A 19,232-nucleotide genomic window follows, 5' to 3' on the forward strand; every position below is an offset into this window, starting at 1 on the left:
AACATCCTTCAAAAAGGTCTCACAGAGACAGATAACTGGTGCCAGTGCCATGGTTTAAAGCTAAATGCCAAAAAATGTATAGTCATACCCTTTGGCAAAAACAATGTGCCCACAAATTACCACATAGGTGGAAACTCATTAAGTACAGAGAAAGTTATTAGGGACCTGGGGACCCAAGTTGATAGCAATCTCTCCTTTGAAAACCACATTGCCAAAGTGGTTAGAAAGACCTTCTACATAGCCCACCTCATCATGAAGGGTTTCACATCTAGATCACGAGAGTTAATCGTGCCCCTTTATTCATCCCTTATCAGGCCCATCATAGAATACAATGCCCCTTTTGGGATGTACCTTACCCGACACCTGCAGCAATTAGAAAGACCCCAAAAGTATCTCACCAAGAGGATCAAGGGTCTCAAACAGATGCCATATGCTGCTCGGTTAAAAAAACTCCAGCTCTACTCAGTTGCATACCGCCTACTTCGAGGCGATCTATGCTGACATACAAAGCTATGTCAAATCCAGAATTAATGGACATGCTCCACCTCAGTAAATCTAAATCCCTTATAGCCACACGCTTGAGGGACTTGAACCTCAGCACAGAAATAAATAGAACTTGCTGGAGGGACAGGTTCATAACCCAGAGGCTCCCTTCGCTCTGGAATAGAATTCCAGTTCATGTGAGGCAGAGCACCTCACTGAATCTCTTCAAGAAGAATCTCGATAGGTGGATGGGGGATCGTAGGTTTGTCCCAGGGATTACTCCCATGTCACCATTAGACAGAGGCACAGTAAACTAAACCTTAAAAAGGGCACAGTATACTCAAATCAAGGGATGGCATAAGCCATACAGAATCGGGCTAGGCTTATAATTGCCCCAGGGCAGATAGCCTAGTATGAACCTATGAACCTATGAACCTAAGTACTTAACAGATGAACCACTGCTCAAGTCTGAGTTGGAATGTGTCAAACAACACTTTATAGCGGATGACATCAGCAGTGTCTGGGGAGGAGAATATGGTAACAATGAAAACCAACTCACACTGCCCCTGAAGTTGGCTGCAGTGAGAATAGAATGCTCTACCTATCTAAACAGGCAGACTAAGAACAACAGCAGTTAAAACACTCACCATAGAACATGTCTGATTTATGTATGACTGCAGGAGGACTTATAGTAGATGACATCAACAGGCCCTGTGAGAGATAACAGGTTGGGAGACCTGCACAGGCACATAGTTTCATAGGTACATATAAGGCTAATAGCCTATTAGCACTAGGGTATATAGAAGCCTAGCTGAGTAAAAATATAAGTACCATTATTGATCATAGTTGGATGGTTATTTTTAGCAGAGCATGTTTGTGAGCAGCACCAGTCAGCCCTGCCCATGAGGGACATAGGTGCCAGCTCAGAGGCGATTGTACAATCACCCTACCAGTAGTCAAGGTAGCTATTGAAAATGGTCATTGAGGAGTACTACTTCACACACAGTGGGAACCTATTTCAGCCTCTGGGGTGGCATGTATGTCTGTCATAGAGAGGGACAGTTGGTGCTGCTCACAAAAATGCACTGCCTACAATGATTTTATACATATATATATATATATATATATATATATATATATATATATATATATACTTAATAAGGTACTTGTGTTTTTACACAGCTAGGTTTCTATGGCCTTATGTATAGTGATAACTATGAAGTCATATAACGTACCAGTACAATATGTGAGAGGTGCAAGTATGCAATGAATCTAAAATAAATGTTCTCTCTCTCTCTCTCTCTCTCTCTCTCTCTCAGGTAGCAATGAACAGTATCAAACAGGTTATCAGCACACACACTTCACCTCCTTAACAAACCAAATGCTCAACACATAAACCCTCATATGCAGAGTTACTCATTAGAAGCTTACCAAAAGAGTGGAGACCTAATAAATGCAAACCTTCTCCACACATTACAGTCCCAAAAGAACCCACTACACATAAGAACAAACATAGTGCCTCACTCATTAAGCTCTTAAGACAAAACACCTCAAAACCAATGTCTTTGTCATAGCCAAATCTATAGTGAGACACACAGATGTCTCCATCACCAGGTTGTACAAGGAGGAAAATCACAGTCAGCTGCCTTACCATAGAAAGAACACCAAACTAATAAAATGTTAAGGCGAACCAATAGTGAAAACGAACTGCCCAGGAACACAGGAACTGCTGAACAAAGGTTGTCCTAAAATTAAATCCACCAGTAACCACACTTATTGAGAAGAGGAAACACAGGTTTATTGAAGCGCTTTTCGTTTGCCTCATAGACAAACTTCTTCAAAACTCAAAGAAGAAGTTTGTCTATGAGACAAACGAAAAATGCTTCAATAAATCTGTGTTTCCTCTTCTCAATAAGTGTGGTTACTGGTGGATTTAATTTTAGGACAACCTTTGTTCAACAGTCAGCTGCCTGTCAGGTGCCAGGATCCACAAAGTGATGCATGCACTCAAATTTCTCAACAACAAAGTACAGTTGTGTAAAATCTTACCATAATGACAGATGTCCTTGCCTTTACTGCTGCAGTATTCTAACATATGGGATTCCCTGCCATGGAAGGCCAATGTCTGGCCAGTGTACCAAAGTCTCCTGTTTCTTTAAAGGTACGGTGAATGTCACCCAAATGCTGCATGTGTAGAATAGGGCATAAGGGTGATGTTCAGGCCTACCACAAACAGAAGTGTTTGCCCCAGTAGGAACACCAGTCCAAGGAAGCCAGGAGGTAATCTGTACATCCAGAAAGGCAAAGGACTAGGGGGATAGAAGGAGGGAGCAAATACTGCAGCAGTGAAAGCAAGGACATCTACTGTTATGGTAAGATTTAACACAACTGTACTATGCCCTTACATCCACTGCTGCAGTATTCTAACATATGGGAGACTGCCAAAGCTCAAGAGGAATCTTGGGAGGGGGAAGGAGCAGAAGAGTTCCCTAAAAATTCCTGAAGACCAGAACTAGAAAAAACAGCCCTAGGTCTATAGATAACATCCAACTTGTAGTGCTTGGTAAAGGTATGCAGGTAGCTGCTTCAAGAATCAAATTAGTATCTAAGCCCTTGAAAAAAGCACCAGAAGAAGCCATAGCTCTAATAGAATGAGCCTTAAGTGAAGAAGGAAGGCTCTTGCCATGAAAAGTGTAACAAACAGAAATAGCCTTAGAAATCCAATAACAAATAGTTTGCTTGGATCAACAAGTCCCAAAGATCATGGATGAAAAGAAAAAAATAACTGATTAGATTTTCTATTAGCCTAAGGCCTAAATTGCCTATGCATGTCCAACGTATGCAGCATCCTCTCACTGTCAGCATGTGGAGAGGGGAAAAAAGTAGGAAGATTAATATATTGGTTAACTGATAGCTCATTAACCACATTAGGTATAACAAAAGGGTTAGTGTGCAAGGACATGTGTCCTCATGAAAGTTCAAAAAAGGAGGACAGGCCATAAGGGCCTGCAAATCAGATACCCATCCCCACCCCCACTAGAGGTTCAAACATTCTGGATCTTGAACTTACAAACATGAGTGACCACTGCACCACCCCAAGTGTAGAGTCATCTCTAGTGAGATCTGATCACAGGTCAGTCAAACTAGAAGTCATAATAACATCTGACCCTTTCCCAGCTGAAATTGAACTAAAACACTTCTCCAAAGCAAACTAAATTCACTTACAAGGGTATATTACTAGATTCATAGCACATACCCTTACTGATGGCAAGTATACCAATGCCAAGGCATATGCCACAGCCTTCTATAAACACCTTCACAGCTGCATTGACTCAGCTGTACCCGATAGGATAAAATAATTTTATCATGTAAGAACAAACCTGGTTGGTGAACATCTGAAATAAACAGGCTATATAATAAAGAGAAATAAACTTCTGTCCAAAAGCAGTAAGAGATAGTCCCCTAACTTAAAGGAATCCATCCTTGGCCTAAATAAGCAAATCAAGGCACCTAGTATTAAAATCCAAAGTCATCTATGAATCCAAATTGGCCACTCTAGCCAAGGTAATCATAAGGCATTCTTTGGCTATATCCAAAACCTCAAAGATAAATCCCAGAGTTGCACAGAACTTGTCATAAATGGCATAACATATACTGAACCTGGTAATATTGCTAACTTGCTTGCTGCCAGGTTAAGTAAGAACCCCCCCTCTCCGCCCGATGTACTGCAAGACATCCCACCTTCATGTCCTCCCCAGAAATCACTAAGGAACAGGTCCTTAATGCCCTTTCTAGGGCTAAAAATACAGCCTCTGTGGGACCAGACAACATCCCTGGCTGCATTCTAAATTCCTTAAAGCAATAATTAGCTGCACCTCTCTTTAACCATAGTCTGAGCACTGAGTTTGTTCCTGCTGATTAGAAAACTGCCACAGTCACCCCCCTCCACAAAGGGGGTTCCTCTGCTGACACCAGGAACTACAGACCCATAAGTCTGACTAGCCTCATAATGCAAAGCAAAGGAGAGAGTTATCATGGATCTTACCAATAAGGATAGAGGTAACCTCATACAGTAGACCCATCACAATTTGGCTTTATCAAAGGTAGGTCGTACCTACTAAACTTGGTGGACTCTTTGAGACAGTCACTAAAGCCCTGGATGAAGGCAAAGCTGTGCATAACATCCACTTAGACCTAGGGAAGGCCTTCAACATCATTCCCCACTCAGATATCAAAGATAAACTTAATTGCAAGTAAACAAGTATACAGTCAGGTGGGTAGCAAACTGGCTCACCAATAGAGCACACACTGTTAAAATAGGGACTCTTCATCAACCTTCAGACCAGTAACCAGTGGAGTACCACAGTGCTTGGTGCTGGTGCACCTTTTGTTTGGAATCTACTTCTTAGAAGTACAGGCCAATACAAAGGGCATGTGGTTAACAAAGCTTGCAGACAACTGCAAACTGGGCATGATTATTTAATTCCCTAGCAACTTTGACACCGTCCAAAAAAGTCTTACTCAAACCAACCACTGGTGCCAAAGTCAGGGGCTCAAGTTAAATGCTAAGGAGTGCATCATCATCCCCTTCAGCAAGGGAGATGCCCCTGCAAAGTACAACATTAACAACAACACCTTGAGTACCCAATCTGTGGCAAAAGATCTAGGCACACAGGTATAGAATGTGTAGGCTTACTGCTGCACAGGATGGGGGCCCTCCAAAGTGAAGTAAAACTAATAGAAGAGTTGTTGGACATTGTTTTGTCCAACAACTTTATTACTTTCAGCAACAGATACTTTTTACAAAATATAGGGGTTGCTATGGGCTCCCCCTGTGGTAGCAGTTTTGCCAGCTGGCATTTTGGGAACAGGAACACATTTTTGGAGTGACCCACATTATGGAACAGATTCGTTTTTATACTTGCTTCCTGGATGATATATTTATTTTATTCAAAGGAAACGAAAATGACGCCTCGTCCTTGGTTAATCAGTTGAATAACACTACTGACTTTTTAACATTTACACAGTGTTTTAACAGTGATAGAATATCTTACCTGGATATAGATTTAAGAAAGGACAGGATAAACAAATGTTGGAAAGCAAGTATATTTAGAAAGGAAACTTATTCCAACACATTCCTTCATTATAGTAGTTGCCACCCATCATTTCAAAAACGTTCCGTAGTAAAAGGACAATTGGTAAGGGCGGCCCGAATGGTCTCAGATGAACAGGACTTTTTGGATGAATGTAACAAACTAGTAGAAATGTTTAAAAAGAGGGGCTATCCGGATGTATTATTGGATGAAATAAGTCAAGAGGTAATAAAAAAGAGAATTTTATTTACTTATAGACCTATTTTAGTCCCTAAACCCTCTAACATAGGTTTAGATAGTGTTATTGCCCAAGAGGGCACCTTATTGGATGAGCTACCTAGTAAACCTGTGGAACCATGTAGTCTTATCCTCACATTTTATATGGATAGCTATGATTTTGTAAACATAATACAAAAGAATTGGGAATTTATAAAAACAGACCTACCTACTGTTAAAGAACTACATGATATTTCTAAGGTAGTCTTTAAGAAAGGTAGGAATTTGAAGAATCTATTAGAAACTCATAAACCTATTAATTTTAGTACAAAATATGGGGGCATGTATAAATGTCATATGTGCCCATATTGTAGATACATAGAGGTAGGGACAAACTTCTCTATCAGAGGGGTTAGTTATATTACTAAACATAGGTTTGATTCTAATACAAAAGGAGTGGTCTATCTTGCTAAGTGTCACATCTGCCCTGCCTTCTATATCGGAAAGACTGATAGAAGGTTGACGGACAGAGTATATGAACATTTGTATAGCATTAGAAATAACAAACTAGACAATGCCTTAGCTAGACACACTCACTCTTTTCCTAATCATGGTTTTATGTTTAGAGCTATAGAATGTGCAACCTCAGATGCTAGAGGTGGCCCAGTACATTTGTTACTTGAAAAAATGGAACTGTCTTGGCAACTACGTATGTTTGCATGTCTCTATCCAAGTCTTAATAAGATGTATTCTATTAAATGTATTTTAAAACTGAAAAGTATTTTAAGATAATCACAGCTCTATATTTGAAATCAGTTTTTTAAAAACCTTTTAGGGCAGAAATGTATATTATTCTACATAGCAAACTTTTTTATGAATTTTACATGTTATGCATATTATATAATATTATTTTACTAAATAGAGTTGTCCCAGTAGGAGCAATGTATGAGTTTTGCATCATTAGTTTAACTGTTTTAGTTTATTTAAATTACATGTTTTTTGGAGTATGTACATAATTAAAGTCAGAAACTCATTTATAGGTATGGTTTCTGACTTATATACTTTTCATATAGTATATTAAGTTTTTTACAAGTTTTTAGAATGTTTTAGAACATTTATAGATATATAAATCATGATTTAAATTAATAAATATGTTAGTAGGTTTTAATTAATTTATCTAGAAGTAGACATAAGTCATGGTATGTGTGTTTAAGGCATTTTGACTTAGGCTGTGAGGGCATGTATATGCATTGGTTGGTGTTGATCAGGTGTTCTAATTAGTAGGGTGGTTCAGCTGACTGATGTTCATGTTATATACTGAGTTTTGAATATTTAATTGCATCTGAAGAAGTCTAGCTATCCAGCCAGACGGAAAGCGCTTTATGGAATAAAAAGTTTGCATTACTCGCTTGCAAGTTCGTGGATTTATTCTTTTTGTGGAGCATAAATTCCAATTTAGACATAAGATTAGACTGGAGGTTAGTGAGAATAGAGGCAGCATACAGTAGGGTGGGGAGCAGAAAAGCTTGTGCAAGTGAGAGTTTAGACTCATTTCTGAGGAATGTTTTGTGCCTGTAGATCAAGCCAAAGTTTTGATGAGTCTTTTTGATGCACTGTTGAATGTAGAGATCAAACTTTAGTTGATCATCTACAATAACTCCTAAATGTTTGCTGTGAGGTTCAACAGATATGGATATGATGTTAAGTGAGGAGACAGTAAAGGTAGTTTTGTGATGGTGGAGAGATTTTGAGTGAAAAAGGATGCATTGGGTTTTCTTTGGGTTCACCAGAAGTTTATTGGATGTAAGCCATTTGTAACTGAGTGGAGAGGTTCTTGAATAAGGGCGTGAAGGTGGGTGAGATTGCAGAGTTGTCAGCATAGTGTATTATTGAAGTGTGGGGGCAGGATGAGTAGAGGTTATCAGTAAAGATATTAAACAGGAGGTATCCAAGGATGGAGTCTTGGGGAACCCCTGTTTGTACTGCTAGGAAGGGAGAAGAGATAGATTGCCATTTAGCAGACTGAGATCTATTGGAAAGGTATGTAGAGAACCAAGAAAGTGTAGAGTTGGAGAGATTAAGGATAGTTAATTTAGACAGAAGTAATTTGTGGGAAACAGTGTCGAAGGCCTCAGAGAGATCCAGAAATAGACAGGAGACTAACTTATCGCTGTCAGAAGATTCAGCAATAGAATTTGTGAAAGATATCAGTGCAGTAGATGTACTGTGGTTAGGGGTGAAAGTAATGCTAGGTAGGGGTTAGGAGATTTTCTAGTAGAAGATGATTAAGGAGCTGTTTATGAATGCACTTTTTGAGAATTTTTGATAGGGCAGAAAGATGGGCAATTGTCCAGAAATTGGAGGGGGTCTGTCGAACTACCACTATTTTATGCAATGATATAACATAGAATTTCTTCCAGATTTCAGGGAGAGTATTTTCTTGGATTGATCTATTGATTAATATGACAATAGGATAAGTGATAGAATTGGCAGCAAATTTAAGGAATAGAGGAGGTAGGTTATCTTCAGATGGTGGGCATGTTTTAAGATTGCTGAGAAGTGATCTAATATAAGTTGTAGGGGTAGACTTAAGAGTAAAGGATATTGTGTGGGTAGATCGAGGGTTGGTGGGGTAGGTAGTGTTGTCATTTTTGGTTAGATTGCGGACTGAGTCTATGAAGGAGTTAAGAAAGGTCACAGTATTTATGGGAGAGTTGTTAGGGCAGGGGTTTGGTGAAGAGGGGCTACCAGGATTTAGGAGTTTATTAACAGAATGGCAGGATATTTGGGGGTTGGAGTGGTGGTTATTTAGTAGCCTTTGCTAAACATTTTTCTTAATAAAGTTGATATTTTATTTTTGTTTGATTACAGAGCTCCCTATAGCTTTGAAGATCAGAAAGAGAATTGTTTTTTTTTCCCTTTTTTTCCAGACACTCTCTTTCTTTTTCATGCCCTAAAAGCTAAGGTAGCAGAAGTGTAAACATTCTTACCTAGCATTCCCATAGTTCTGCTATCCTTGTCAGAAAGTAACAACTTGAGTGAAGGAAGCAATTGAGATGGCTTATCAGAAGCTGCAAACACTACAGAGGGGTCAGAAGCAGGACATTTATATAAAAAGTAACAATCCTCATGTGCCCTCTAAAACCAGTCAGGCTTCATGGGAGAACATGGAAGAAAATCAGGTGTATGAGAGGCCTTAGAAAAAGCAGCCAAAACAGGAGGAATAGCCGCAGGTTTAGGAGATTCCAACTGCAGCAACTCATAGTACCTCTTATGGATATAAGAGACCCAAACAAAATCCCACCTAAAAAAAATCCATCATCCTAGAGAGGAACATCAGGACTAATAGAATCCTCCTCCACTGACCTATAGTACAAAGGAGAAGGGCTTTGAGTAGAATAACTTATGGAATCATTATCAGAAACTGATTTATCCTCAGAAGAATCTTATTCTGAAGACCTTTAAGGGGAGTAGAGGACCAAGGAGGAGCAGGAACTGAAACCCCTTGAGGATGCTCTAAGGACATTAAAGCAGTAAACAGTCCCTGAGTGATTGCCTGCTACTCATGTTGTGGATCCCTAGGAGCAGAAAACATGTTTAATTTGTTGTTTATTTTTTAAGAGGACATCCCCACCAAAAAACTGAGGACAACAGTCGAGAACAGTAGTAGGAACTTCTTTCTCAACTAAAATCTGAGGAACTCCCTTAGGCCCCTTAGAAAAAACAACAGTGGTTCACCCTGAATGTGCAAGATGGATGCCTACAAAGCCTCTTAGTACATGCTGCCACCTGGATCCTCACCGGCCTCCAACATGGCTGCAGCAGAGAAATCCAACAATACAGCCAGACAAGTATTCGGGTTTGTAATGACCTCGAGAGAAACTACTGGTAGAGGCTGGACAGCAGAAGATTCCAGTTGTACCTATTTCACCCTCTTCTCCACTAATGGTTGACCCTCTGGGCAGGAGATTTTGTCAGTTGTATTGTTAGTGAGAAGCTTAAGATGCTGGTTCTCCAGATACAAGGAAAGGGGAGAATGTCTACTGTGAAGGGTTTTCAAGAACATATTAGAGATTTTAAAAATAAAAAAATAGATAATCCTTTGGGAACACATTTTGCAGATTTTCATGATACTAAGCCAGATTGTTTAAAGGGATGTGCATTGGAAAAAGTTAATTTATTTGTAGGTGAATGTGTTGATATTAAGACTAAATTATTACAAAAGGAAACTTTATTTTAAAATACAATACTTTGGAACCATTTGGTCTTAACAAAGAATGTAATTGGAAATATGTTATTTAATTGAATGATTGTTTAATTTGAGTATATTTACTATTTAAATGATTATATACTGTATGTTTTTTACTCTTGGAAGGCCTTTGGCCGAGGTGCTAAGTCCTTTTAATAAAGCATGTGTTTATAGTGTGGTCAAGTTGTTATTTTATATTATCTTCTTTTTGTTGTTTTTTCTGGATTTATGCCTGACAAATAGAGCAAGATGTATGGTCATGAGAAGCTCCTAGGTAAAAAAGACACTTATCGTGGCAGTCTTTTGGAAGAATCTGTCTCCCACACTAGCATGTACCCTTCCTGGATGACATTAACCCCAAAAAGCACAAAAAAGCAAGAGAAAACAAAATCCCCAACAGGACACATCTGCAGCTATAAAGAAGTCAGAAAACAGGCATAGGTAGTCACTGTAGAATGAAAATAAGTTCAACTGACAGAAAATGGATGTAGGTAAACAGACCGATGGTGAAAACATACATTCAGATTTGCGGCAAAGAAGTTCTGTTTTTGGTAGGCTACACAAGCAGCATTTGAGTGATGTTTGATATACCTATAAAGCAACAGGAGTTTTTGGTAGACTGGCCAAATGTCAGGCGTCCACGCCACGGTATCCCATATGTTAGAATACTGTAGCAGTGAATGTAAGGACATCCACAGATACACCTTTGTCATATTCCATGTTGGAGTTAATTACTTGGGAAGTACCTGACTGGACTATATGAAGAGAGATATGACAAACCTCTCAGATTATGTGTCCCAGATAAGTATGTCCGTAGCATTCTACTTTCACCCAGGATGATGCCTCAATACAAACAAAAGAATTATCGACTCTAGCAATTGGCTTTGCTACTGGTGTCACTCCAGGGGGATCCAGTAGTTGTCAGGCTGGGATGATATGGTCAACAGACCATGCTGCTTTGCCAGGGATGGTCTTCATCTGTCACCTCTTGCCTTTTGGTTACTGGCCAAGGTACTTGCCTCACCCATAGTGAATTTTTTAGGCAATGTCATAAGAACAAACTTCCTGACATAAAAATATCCTCTAAAGACAAACTCAGTGTTATACTGCTTAATGATAGTAGGCTAAATCAGAAACTACACTCGATGGAGGCACTTCTTACTCGGAAAACTGTTAATGTTTGTGCAGTCATAGAGATATGGTTTGGGGCCACAGAGAGTACACTAGCCATGAAAGGCTATAATGCCTTCCATACGTTCAAGCAGCAAAAGGAATGTGAAAGAACCAAAGGAGGAAGTGTATCCATCTTCATAAAACACAAGTACACCTCAAGAGTGGTTCAGCAGTAACACTCTCTAGAGTTACTACAAGTTCAACAAGGGATAAGAAACTAAGAGTAATGCTACTCAACACCAGAAGTCTAAACCTCAAGATGCACACACTCGAAACTCTCCTTAGTGTGGAGAACATCGATATCTGTGCAGTAACAGAAACCTGGTTCAAGGCTCTCGAGAGCACCCCAGCACTACCAGGTTATACCTCATACCATGCTTTTCGGCCCCAAAACTTGGACCGAACCACAAAAGGAGGGGGAGTATCAATATTCATCAAAGTTACCCACACCTCCAGGTTGGTGGCACAGCACGAAGCATCAGAGACTATCCATGTGCAACTAACAGTGGGTAAAACTGCCTTCCAGTTTATAGCCTGCTACAGACCACCCTCCCAAACCCAGGAACCCCACTCGGCCTTCCTGAGAACGCTGGAAAATATGAAGGTCTCTCCAAACACCATTATATTGGGTGATTTCAACTACCAAACCATAGACTGGGAGCATTACTCTAGCTCCAACACCCTAGCCCAAAGGTTCCTAGAATTTATAAACTCAAATGCTATGGAACAACTTGTTACCACTCCCACAAGAGGGGAAAACATACTGGACCTGATCATCACCAACATGGGGACTCTATGCTCCAGACAAGAAGTGTATCCCTCACTGGTAAGATCACACCATAAACTAATCTCACTGGATATTCACATCCCGACCCCACCCCATGCCCAGAAAACCACAGTGAAAACCTTCTCTAAAGTAAATTTTACACTCCTCAAAACCGAGGTGGAATCCTTCAAAGCCCCCGGGCCTGTGGATAATACGGCTCAGACCACAAAATCCTTTATAAATGCATTCTGTGAACACCTTCAGGAATGCATGGATCATGCAATCCCAAATAAAACCAAGACCCAATCCTCCAAAGGCAGACATCCTGTCTGGTGGACCCCAGCCATAAACAAACTATACAATAGAAGGAGGAAGCTACTACATGATAGAGCAAAATCCCAAAAAGGGAAGGCATCTCTGATCAGTATTAGCAAAAAACTACAGGCACTCATAAAATCGTCTAAGGCCAGCTTCGAGAGAAAAATTGCACAGGACATTAAGGATAATCACAAGGCTTTCTTTAGTTATGTTAGGAACCTGGGTGGGAATTCCCAAATATGCTCAGAATTAGTCCAAAATGACAAAAAATACACCAAACCCACAGACATTGCCAACATCCTAGCTGACAGGTTCAGCGCAAACTTCTCCCCCCCTCCCCAACAAAAGGGCTAATATCTATCCCAGCAGAGTGCTGCCCCCCTAACATCTCAGATGCTCAGGTAAGAGCTGCCCTCTCCAAAGCAAGAAACACAGCATCAATGGGACCAGACGGTGTCCCGGGCTGCGTCCTACATGAACTCCAAGAAGAGCTAAACCCAAACCTAAAACTACTGTTTAATCTCAGCCTTACTACAGGATATGTACCCAAAGAGTGGCGTACAGCAACAGTGGTCCCTCTCCACAAAGGTGGTGCCTCAACAGATCCCGGAAACTATCGCCCCATAAGTCTCACTAGCTTGGTCTGCAAAGCTATGGAAAGGATCATCATGGACCTTATAAATAAAGATATTGGGGACCTACAGACACTGGATCCTACCCAGTTCGGCTTTGTTAAGGGCAGATCCTGCCTCTTAAACCTGGTCGATTTCGTTGAAAGAGTCACCAAGGCCATTGACAAGGGGAAGGTGGTCCACACAGCCTACCTGGACCTCGCAAAAGCCTTCGATACAATACCCCACTCGGGCATTATAGATAAGCTCACCAGCTTAAATATAAACCCCTATGTCACTAGATGGGTTGAAAACTGGCTCAAGGACAGAACCCACATGGTTAGAATTGCTGGAGCCATGTCAGACTCCAAACCAGTTACAAGTGGCGTCCCGCAAGACTCAGTCCTGGGACCTCTCTTGTTCAGTATATATTTCTCGGAGGTACAGGCCAACATGGAAGGACTGTGGCTGACCAAGTTCGCACATGAATGCAAACTGGGTGCCATAACAGACTCTCCAGCTGACACAAGCATCCTCCAAAAGGGCCTCATAGAAACAGACAACTGGTGCCAGAGCCATGGCCTCAAGCTAAACGCCAAAAAGTGTATAGTCATCCCCTTTGGCAAAAACAAAGTGCCCACAAATTACCACATAGGTGGTAATCCATTAAGTACAGAAGAAGTAATTAGGGACCTGGGGACCCAAGTTGATAGCAATCTCTCATTTGACAACCACGTGGTCAAAGTGGTTAGAAAAACATTTTATATAGCCCACCTAATCATGAAGGGATTCACATCTAGATCAGGGGAGGTCATCGTGCCTCTTTACTCATCCCTCATCAGGCCCATAATTGAGTATAATGCCCCTTTTGGGATGTACCTTACCAGACACCTGCAGCAACTGGAAAGACCCCAAAAGTACCTCACCAAGAGGATCAAGGGGCTCAAACAGATGCCGTATGCTGCCCGGTTAAAGAAACTCCAGCTCTACTCAGTGGCATACCGCCTGCTCAGAGTCGATCTGTGCCTGACATATAAAGCCATGTCCAACCCGGAATTAATGGACATGCTGCACCTCAGAAAATCCAAATCCCATCGAGCTATGTGCTCGAGAGACTTGAACCTCAGCACTGAAATAAATAGGACATGCTGGAGGGACAGATTTATAACCCAGAGGCTCCCTTCACTCTGGAATAAAATCCCAGTCCAGGTTAGGCAGAGTCCCTCATTGACTCTCTTCAAGAGGAATCTTGATGAGTGGATGGAAGATCGTAGGTTTACCCTGGGTATCACTTCTGTGTCACTGTTAGACAGAGGCACAGTATACTAACCTCGAAAAAGGGCATAGCAAAATTAATTTAAAATGGGTGGCGAAAGCCATACACACTCTGGCTAGGCTTATAAATGCCCTAGGGCAGATAGCCTAGTATGAACCTATGAACCTATGTCATTGTTAGCTGCAGGTCCACCAACATGAGCCATGAAAACCAAACAGTGCCTTCATGGACCTACTAGAGTCACTCATAATACAGCCAAACACCCTAAGCATTGGTCACTGTAACTATCCTTCCATCAACTGAGATACATATATGAGCTCAAAGACACTCGCCCTAAGGTTCCTGCACTTTGTAAATGCAAAGGCTCTGGAACAGTTAGTCTGCACACCCACAAGGCCCTCAAATGCCCTTGACCTAGAACTTACCAACATGGAAGATCACTGCACCGCCCCATTACTGAAACTCTCACTAGTAATGCCTGACTATAAATTGGTCAGATTTAGTGTAGCAATCATACCTGACCACCCCCCCCCCCCCCAGGATCCAAAAGGTGGAAAAAATCTCTGCACAGGAAACTGTAGCCTCCTAAGCGATGGCATATATATATAATTTCAAACATACTGCCATCACTAACAGTAAAGACTCCTGCACAGAGATGTACACAAATGGACTGTATAAAAAGCTTTATAAGTGTATAGCCTTAGCTGTAAGTCAAATTCAAAGTGAACTTTATTGTCATTCAGACTGCACAACAGTGCAACTGAATGAAACTGCGTTACTTCAAACTCAATGTACATACAACATATACTGATAATAATAATAAAACAATAACACATATACTAATGCTAATCCAAAAATAAAAAAGTAAGACATTTATGCAGTGCAGTAATAAGCACAATAACATGTACCAAAACTATTCCACTAACATGTCTTTGTCAGTACCCAAAATATTGCATAGATAATATATTGCAGAGATCAGAATCAGACAGATTTCAAATTGCATGGAATGGTAACTTCGCATTGCTAATATTGCACATAAGGTATAAGATTGTACTGTCATAGAGTTATTGCATATGTCTGTGAATTACTTCACCATTGTAACTCCAGACCTCAATGACCAGCATGTTGCATGTTATTACTGGAATTCAGAAGTCTGATGTCTTGTGGAAAAAAGCTATTAAATCTAGTGGTTTTGCAACACAAGCTACAGTATCTCCTGCCTGAAGACAAACACAAGAACAGATCATGAGCAGGGTGAGTGCAGTCTTTGACTATTCTCATGGCTCTGCTGGGGCATTGAGCAGAGTGCAAGTCCTGGATAGATGGAAGGAAGTGTGGACCTGATAATTCTCTCCATACCAGAACCAGAATGGATACCAGAATGGACCAAAGCTTGCTCACTGAAAAAAAAAGCTACCATGGTGGACATCTAGCATAAATAGATTATACAACAAGAGAAAGAAATAGATGTCCAGAAAGAACAGGTAACAGTCTCAGCAGAAGAACACCCTTCATAGCTTGAACAAGCAAAGCAGACATCTTGTAAAGTCCTCTAAAGGTAATTTCAAAACTAAATTAGCATCCATAGCTAAGGATAATCACACTGTATACTTTAGCTATGGCTGTAATGTAAAATGGAAGGCTTGGCATTGCACCAAATTCAGAGTGAACAGCACCACTCATACTGAACCTGAGAACATAGGCAACCTGTTAGCACATAGGTTTGGCAACAGTTTCACACCCCTGTCTCCACCTATCATACCCCGTAGCATACCTGTCAACAGTTCTCTATTATCCTACAAATAACCAGTCTTAACCGCACTCACCAGAGTCAAAAACACATCTTTGGGACTGGATAACATCCCAGATTGCTTACTAAACAGTGTAAAACAAGAGTTAGCAGAACCACTGGGTAGTCTCTTCAGCCACAGTCAAAGTACTGAATTTTTCCCGACAGAAGGGAAAACAGCAACCATAATAACCTTGCACAGAAGGGGTCCTTCAACCGACCCAGGATACTATACACTCATAAGCCTGACCAGACCTGTCTGTAAGGCCATGGAGAGAGTCATCTTGGACTTTATCAACAAAGACATTGGTTACCTTCAAACTCTTTACCTGACCCACTTTGGGTTTGTCAAGGGCAGATCATGCTAATCCTAGTGGAATTCTTCACCAGAGCCCTGGATTAAGGCAAATCATTACATACTGCCTATCTCAACCTGCCCAAGTGCTTTGACATAATTCCCCACTGAGACATTGCAGATATCACCCACCTGGGGATTAATACATAATTCATTAGATGGATAGAAAACTAGCACACCCACAGAATGCATACAGTCATAGTTGGGGGCTCCACCTCTACCAGCAGACCTGTTACCGGTGTACCAGTGGTGTCCCACATGGGCCTGTGCTGAGCCCCCTACTGTTTGGAATGTATTCTTCAGAAAGTCTGGGGAATAAAGATGACCTGTGGCTCAACAAGTTTGTTAATGATAAAATGGGGGCAATTGTTGAATCCCCAAACAATGTCAACATACTACAAAATGTACTTACACACATAAATGATTGTTGCCAAAGCCACAAACTTAAAGTTCACCCAAATTAATGCACTATTATTCCTTTTGGCAAAGGAGAAGTCCATGCTAATTACACTATTAATAATATCCCACCATGTTCTAACTCAAAGTTCAGAAATTTGGGAATTAAGTTTGATGGCAACCTCACCTTTGATTATCAAGTGTCCACTGTGGTAATGAATGCTGTCTATGTTGCACACCTCATAAGTGAGGGCATAGCATCAAAGACTAAGGATGTTATCACTCCACTGTACTTGTCCCTCATCAGCCCAATCAAAGAGCACAATGCTCCCTTTTGCATGTACATCACCAGACATCCATAACAGCTGGAGAGACCTCAGAGGTTTCTCACTAAGAAAATCCAGGGCCTTCAAAACATAACCTATGTGGAAAGACCAAAGCCCTGTCAATGTACTCTGTATACTATATGCTGCTGAAAGGCGACTTGTGGCTGACCTAAACTGCAGTCTCAAACCCTGCCTTTAAGGAAATACTGCACCTTCCCAAATCACATGGGACAAGAGTCACTCACTCTAGGGACCTTAACCTTGCCTGTGATATTAGCGCGACATGCTGGACAGACAGATATGTCTCCCCAGGGATTGCCACTCCTATGGAACAAGTTCCCACTTTGCATGAAACTCAGCTCCTCAATGACCCTATTTAAGGGTAAATGGGACAATTGCATGGGAAATCATAGATTTACCCTCGGGGGGGGGGGTTCACCTATATCACTCTTAGCTTAGCATGATCTGCCCTTGACAAACCCAAAGTGGGTCAACCAGTGCTAATCATGCCTTCACAAACGTGGGACTACATATCTTGGTCTATAAGGGAACAATGTTACAACTCGGGTAGGCTAGACAAGGCCCTAGGGACATTAGCATAGTAACCTCCTATAAACCTATGAACCTATGGTCATTATGATAGTAGCCTTGCATGAACCTATGAAGCTATTAACCTATGCAGGTCTGCCAACATTTTGTTGCACACAAGGGCTGCTGATGTGACAAACTATAAGTTCAGCTGCAGTTTTACAAGACTCAGACTTGTGCTGTGGCATTTATGTTAAGTACTATGTTCTGCAGTCTGTGTATTTGGATAGGTAGGGGTTCAATTCTCACTGCAGTTAACTGTGTGTGTTTGTGCTTGATATTACAGAGAGACTTTTATTGCAGCATGTGGGACACTGTTAATACCATATTCTAAACAGACACTGCTGATGTCATCAGCTATATCAGATGCCTGTATATGCAGTCAGACCACACGGGCATGGTCAAACACTGGGGTGGAGGCCAGGCAGACATCACCTCATCCTATACCAGAAAGATGACAGTGACATGACTTTTAATCTATCCACATGCATCATGGCATGATTTGTAGGCCCTATGTTATCTTCCTGAGAAAGCCAAGTGGTCTCTACAGCTGCTGCATGTGTCTGCAGAAGTATATGCAAAAGAGAGCATTATACTGTATTACTGTTCTGATGAGGTTTGACTCCAGAGCTGTCATACAGACCTAAGATCTGAATATGATGGTGTGACTTATGATATGCACCATACATTTGTCCTGGAAGATCATTAAAGTGAGAAGTTAGAAAGTAATGATACACATTGCAGTTTCTGACATCAACACCCTTACACGGGTATTCACTATAACATTGTGAAAGTCTGATGCTATCAAGTGTCTAACTTTCAAAGGCCAGTATAAGTCAGATGCAGTGTTGCTACCTAAACTTGAATGATGTCTATTTCATGTCATTTTATTTTTTTTGTTTGTTTACCTGGGTAGTACACTGTTCACAATAGACCATTTGCAGGCACAGCCTGGGTGAAGACATTCACAAACATGGAGTAATTACATAAAGTAGGGAATCCCATACACAACTGAAACAATGAGTTAATTTTATTAACAAAGAGGAAAAACACATGTGAATTAATTTTTATAGTAAATATGAGGGGGAAGGAGCAGGTGAAAACAGAGGCTCAAATCTGAAGTGATGCAGGTGAGGAGACAGTTAGTTGATGTGTCCAATAGAAAAGACTTGCAGTGACATTTTTGATGGACGTGTCTTTTCAGATGTGCTCTGAATGTGGGAAAAGAGGAGACTTAGTTTAGGTGGAGTTTTGGTGCAAGAATGAAGAAGGAATGGTCAGTACTGTGCAGTTTGGTTTGGGGTGTCTGAAGTGAGTGAATTAATGGGAAGAGGGCACGGAGGTTGTAGGGGGTGGTTTTATTAAGGAATTTGGCTACAGCAGGTGGGAAAGCACCTGGTTGAAGTAGTTTGAAAACAAGAGACCCTAAGAATAATTCAACTCTGTAGCAGACTGGTAACCATTTGGCTTTCAAGAAGGTAAAGCAGTGGTGTTCAAGGGGTGAGGATTGGACATGAATTAATAGATTTTGTTTTCAATCGACTGTAGAGTGGATATATTTTTTTAAAGGCTTTGGACATGATGGGGAGACCT

The sequence above is a fragment of the Protopterus annectens genome, chromosome 3.part0 (genome assembly GCF_019279795.1).
Source record: "Protopterus annectens isolate FY-2018-M chromosome 3.part0, PAN1.0, whole genome shotgun sequence".
NCBI classification, from domain to species: Eukaryota; Metazoa; Chordata; order Ceratodontiformes; family Protopteridae; genus Protopterus; species Protopterus annectens.